This window comes from Carlito syrichta, unplaced genomic scaffold, assembly GCF_000164805.1.
Source record: "Carlito syrichta isolate Samal-C Ts95f unplaced genomic scaffold, Tarsius_syrichta-2.0.1 Scaffold80809, whole genome shotgun sequence".
Classification (NCBI taxonomy): Eukaryota; Metazoa; Chordata; class Mammalia; order Primates; family Tarsiidae; genus Carlito; species Carlito syrichta.
Genome location: NW_007024905.1, coordinates 14,014 through 20,021, shown reverse-complemented (window position 1 = coordinate 20,021; position 6,008 = coordinate 14,014). Strand labels below are relative to the sequence as shown.

At 41.8% G+C, this 6,008-nt stretch overlaps 1 pseudogene; it reads right to left on the bottom strand.

The window, feature by feature from the left end:
- Positions 1 to 1,155: 1,155 nt before the first annotated feature.
- On the bottom strand, positions 1,156 to 5,899 carry LOC103257569 (annotated as a pseudogene).
- Positions 5,900 to 6,008: the final 109 nt, after the last annotated feature.

Here is a 6,008-nt window from a genome sequence, read left to right as displayed (position 1 = left end):
AAAGATGCGGATGAATAAATGTATGTTATTTCAATATTCAGCTTAATCTATGTCTGCCTGCGTCACTTCATGGTTTTGGAGGGCTTGCGGGTCAGCTCCAGACTGTCCTGGCTGGGATAAGTCTGGGAATTAGTTTCTGGGAAGGTTCTTGGCTCTGGAAAATGAGAGCATGTATTGCCATGAGAAAGTCATCTTGTCAGTCAGGGAGGATGGTGGTCAGGGAAGACTTCCTGGCAGAGGTGGCACTTGAACTGAGTTGTGAAGGACATATCAGGATTTCCACAGGGAGAAGGTGGATGAGAAGGGAATCTTGATGAGGATGCGCATGTGCACAGCAGAGACTGAGGGGTAGAGAGAACAACCAGGGTGGCAAGTGGAAAAAGAGAGCCAGGGAGCCGGGATCTGAGGAACAGGTGGAGATGGGCAGGAGTTGGGAATGGCCCAAGGAACAGGATCACCCACACAGGAAAGAAGGGAGGAGGTGGGTTTGTGGCTGCTGTTCCTTGTTCTCTCCGGGCCTGAGGCCATGAGTTGGAAGAGCAAGGAGTACAAGGAATTGCGTGTGTGCGTGCATGTGTGTATATGTGCATGCATGTGTGCATATGTGCTCATGTGTGTGCATGCATGGATGTGTATGTGTGCGTTGGCAGCTACATGGAGGATGATGAACAGAATATTTACCTTTCACATGAGATGTTATTTATGTCGAGATGAGGCAAGTGGAACTCTGGTGTGGATCTGTGGCTTTAAGTTGAATAAGCTAAGGAGGTGCTTTCTATTTCACATTTATCATATTTAAATCTCTGCCTTTTCAGTGAAAAAAATAATTCAGAAAATTCATAAAGAGGATTGAGTTTAAAAGATTTTATTGACCTGCCAGCTATGGGGTGACCAGTGAATACCAATGGAAACTTCTTAATTAAATTCATGTATTTAAAACATTCAATGTTTGATTGTACTGTGTGTCAAGCTGTGTGTGTTGCATGTTTCATGTCCTAAAAAGGCTCACAATTCATTCAGAGAGGCAAAAGCAAGAGCCAAGATTAGAGGTCAACAATGTCATCGAAAAACCATGGGGATGGAGACAGGGAATAAAATCATATAATCGTGGAGAGACACAAGCCTACATATTTGAACCATGAGTAATGCATCTCCTTAAAGCACTTCTATATCGTATGCCAGAGAGCCTTTGAAGGAAAATCCCAGGTAGAAAGATACCCTCTCTATGTTCCTGCCACTCCTGAGTGGACCTGAGTAAATAGATATCACTGATATTTTTATCTTCTCCTCTGTTCCGTATTCTACGGAGATGACTTTGCATCCCACCTGGCCAACCAGATGATGAAGAGGTCCTTGACTTCCTTCTTTTCCCACACATCCCCAGTCTGCCAGAGGGAGTTTGTGTTTTGGACTTTGCTGAAGTACCACTCTATATCAGCCTTGTGAACAAGCCCGTGGAGACCCTTCCTCACGCCCAGGTAGAAAAGCATGCTTGCCTGTTTGGACCGGCACATGCGCTTGTACTGTCCCAGGAAGGACTGATTCAAGGAGGAGACATACCTCTCCATTAGCTTAGAGTCTTGATCTAGCTCTTGATTTTCTGGCCAGAACAGGAGGCAGGCCAAGAAATAAGAGTCTGAGTGTTGATGACTTGGTTCTACGAGCTGCAAGACTTCTCAAAGCTGCTTTTTTTAGCATGTTGAGTGGTTGAATGAATTTGAAGTTGGGTTTTAGACAACAGAGAATAATGTTGGCCAAGATGAAGTTTTGCTTCTCGTTAATTAGGCATTTTTTTGGGTTTTGTCGCAGAAGGAAGCTGTATTCATTCACTATACTTTCCATGGTGGTCGCAGCATCTGTGTGGTTTGGGTTAAGATATTCTAGGAGTCCAGAAAACCTATCTGCTCTCAGGGCTTCTAGTTTTTTCCTGCAGTTCTCCTCCTGGAGTAGTTGACTCCCTTTATTTTGTAATAGACCCAGATCCAAATGGCAGAAAAGTTCTGTGTACTTCCTGAAATAACGGCTGACTTTCTTGCTTAACGTGACTTCCACAATTTCTTTTGGGGCATTCCTCGTTTTCAGAAGAAACAAATAATCAACAAAAAATCAAAGCACCTTTTCAAATCTGACTGCAAATTTTTTATATGGGATGTGAACTTGCTGAGAGCCAAGTAATATTCAGTTTTTGGATTGAGAGGAATGGTGCCCTTCCCTGACAAAAACTGTACCATCAGTTTTTTGAATGATTCATTTTCTTTGTGGAAGAAGGTAGTGAGCTGCAGAATCTGGATAGTGTAAAAATCGACTTCTATCTCACTCAAGAAGCAAGATATGTTGTACATGTCATATCTCCTCTAGAACTTCTGTGGTGACCAGGCCTCGGTCTCATAGTCTTTACTGTTCGTTTGCTTTTGGTATCCCTTGAATGCTCTGGAGGCCTTTTGAACAACCTCTAGGAAATGTGTTAGGTCGTTCACAGTGATGCTCCTGCAGTTTCTGTTTTCATCCAGGCACATTTGATTTCATTTTTGTAGACTTGCTCGAGTGTGTCTGAGATATACGAATTTTGGGGGGCTCTCTTTTGGGCCTGCTGTGCCCAGTCCAGTGCAGTGTTAAAGTCCTTCTCTTTAATGTAGAAATGTCTTGCTAAGGCTTGGCAGATGAATGCATTTGGTGGAAATGGAGTACTTCCTGCGGTCAAGACCTTTTCAATATCTTTATTTGTTAAAGCTTCCATCAATGGGGAAAACAAGGTGTCTGTTTCATCCTTGCACTGTCTTGTAAGCAGAAGGGTTTGAACGTCATGTTGAAATTTTTCTCTTCCTATTCCAGAATCATAGAATAAATTCTCCTTCAGTATCCTCAGTGCGATCTGGCATCTGTCCAGGTGGTAGCTCATCTCCAGTTCTTTCAGGCAGCACATGGTGATCAGGGGGTGGATTATGCACACACCTGTGTACCTCCCATACTCCACGACTTCCGTGTTTATCAGAAGCAAAGAGTAGGTTCCCATCTTATTTTCCAGGCTTTCTGGTTCCAGGGTGTACTAGTGTAGATGATGCCCAAAAAAGAGTTTATACTGCAACATGGACATTGTAGAGTCAGTCATGTAGAAGTTGAGCAAAGCCAGGAAAGAGATGAGCTTAGCTTCCTTGCTGCCAGCATCCTGTCCCTTGAGGATGTTCCTGACTATGTTTTCTATATATGTTTCATCAAAATTGCTCTTCATGATCATGAAGGAATAAAAGTTTTCACATTTCATGTGCTGCTTTTCAATCTCCTCCAGTTTGGCCTCAAAAGCTCTTTGTTCCTTGGCAGAAAGTTGATATTTCAGGGCAATACTGTCTGCTAATTTCACACATTCATCCAGATTCTGGGATCTCATGCAGTTTAAGATGATTACCAGTATATTTACATATCGCAAGTCCTTATCTGTTAAAATGGAGTGGATGACATTTTGCAGGACATAGATGTTTTCTTGTTCTTCAAAATCATCCACAAGCAGAAGCACAGGAATGTAATCCTAAGAGCTGTTTGTCTTATAGGTGATCAGACTGGTCACTTGTTCTCCAATTTCTGCAAAATCAGTTGCTTTGTTTTTTATCACGGCACATTTGAAATTCCTCTTTAGGTTCCAGAGAACATGCATAGCCAGCATGGTACCCCCACAGCCCGGATGATAGTAAAGATTGATAATTTTTGCAAATATCAGTTTGGGAGACTCTGCCCAGCAGTGTATTAAATCTCTGAGCTTTTCATAACTGTCCCTTTTCACAACAGCTGAAGAATGTTCTCAGAGGAAAAACAGAAGTTCCACCAGGAGACTTTGCCACCTCGATAGAAGTGTTCTTCTTTGGACTTCTTAAATTATAAGAACTTGGATCTATCTTTCTCTATGTCTGTGTCTCTACACTTGTTTTCAGAGAATTTCTAGTGCAGTCAAGATGTACTCTTTCTTTTTCTCTAGGATAACTGAAAAAGATCCCCGGGAGAGCAAAAGCCTTCTTGATGACTGAGTTACCGATTTTAGCTTAAGGATGGTGCTGTTTACCTGTTCTACATTTAAAGTGGACATTTTGTGGTTTGCTAATTCGTCTTCCATCCTGAATCTTGTTTGTAGCAGATCTTTCCAGCGCTGATGAATCTGTGAGCTTACACAGATGCACAACATATTTTCCATCCCCTTGAGAGCTTGATAGAAAGCCCAGAAAGTTTCAGTGAGTGGATCTCCTGGGCTTTCCACTGAAGAGAGTAATAGAAACAGGACCAGAAATTTCCCTCTTGTCATGAAGTTTTCATCTGTGAGGAATGAGATCAGCTTCCTGACTTCAGAAGCTCTTTCTCTCTGCCATAAATGTGAGTCCAGAGGTCTATATGTGTCATTTTTTCAGGTCTGACCTGCCATTGCAGAGCACCCAGCTGGGCTGCTCATCGATATTCAGAGCAGAGATCTTCTCCCTCAGGTTGGCTGTCTTCTCTACACACTGACTTGGAAAGTGAAGGTTTGCCACTCGGCTCTCTCTATAAGCTTTGACCACTCCATTGACCCCTGATTCAGGATCAAACTCCAACACCACACACCATTTAATTTCCTTTAGAAATCTAAATGTTGGATCTGGTTTGGATGGCATTTATTTGTTACAAGAATGTACCAATCGTAGTACAAATTATCCAGGGAGTCTCAGGTTCCTATGAAAAATTTAATCAGCTTTAGGCTTTCGCTCTCCTTCCTCATTGTCTTCAACCCATATTCTTCCTCAGTCTCTTTTCTAGATGCTGCCAATGACTTCAAGCTTTGTAAAAATGCCTTAAAATCCACATCCTATTGCTTGACATTGGCCAGGATATCCTTAGAGCTAGGCCCTTCTTTTACAAACAGCGAATTATCTTGGTTTTGTTTCCATACTTTATTTGCACAACTTTGCATCTGAATGTAGAAATACTTATTTTTACACACAGAATGTTTGGGAACAATATCTACTTTAATGACAAATCTGTCAGATGGTGTGTTGTTCTGCAGTAGGACTTCCACAAACCTTGGTTCCCAGATACACTTCTTGGCTTCGTTGATCTCACATTCTTCAAAATACTTTTTGATCATGTGATTTAAGTGATCGATGAAGGCATTCCTACTGGTGACTTTCACACCAACAATCACTCTGTGTGGTTTGTCCTTGACCCCAAAATGGATGGTACCATTGGTGCATGAATTCATACATACTGATGCAAATCAGAAGACCTCATTGCTGAATTTCATCATAATGTCCTCTTCGGTGACTGTGTCTGTATTTGTGAGTGATTTGAACTCATGTATTGGGTCAATGATATTGAGTGTCCCTGTTTCAGACTGCAGAATACAATGTTCTATGTAACGATGGCTATTGTGGAGCTGATCAAAAGGATACAGCATACAAGTTGGCTGTCCTGTGTTTGGCTTGTTCTTTTTCTTGTCTTTAGGGTTTGCTGTTTCAGGTACTGCATTTTCTTTCAAAAGCACTGGCTCTTGTTCTCTGTCATCTCTGATCCCTCTGAGATAATCATCAATATTGGATGACACTGAATTTTCCTCTTCCTTTTGAGTCTGTTTTGGCTTTTTGGGGTGTTTCTTTTGGGAGGGTTTTTTATGATCTAATTGTCCAGAATCCTGTCTGTCACTTTCAGGGGAATTATTATTTAATTTGTTATGCATACATTTTATCAAAAGTGCTGGACCCCATGCTAACCCCATTTCTATAAGGTCCTTTTCAGTAAATTCCTGCAGGACAAATCCTGTCACTTCTTCCTTTAGTAGAATCTGTCCATATTTCTCATCAGTCTTAAGGTCTTCGATTGCTCATTTTTTCACATGCACCTTGGTCCAGTCTTTGGTCATTTCAGGCAGAGTTACTTGTTCACTCATATCCAAGCTTCAGCTTTCTTCCTTGGAAAAGGTAATACAATAAGAATTTCAATCCGGGCTCGGTGGCTCAGCCTGTAATCCCGTGCCTTTGGGAGGCTGAGGTGAGTGG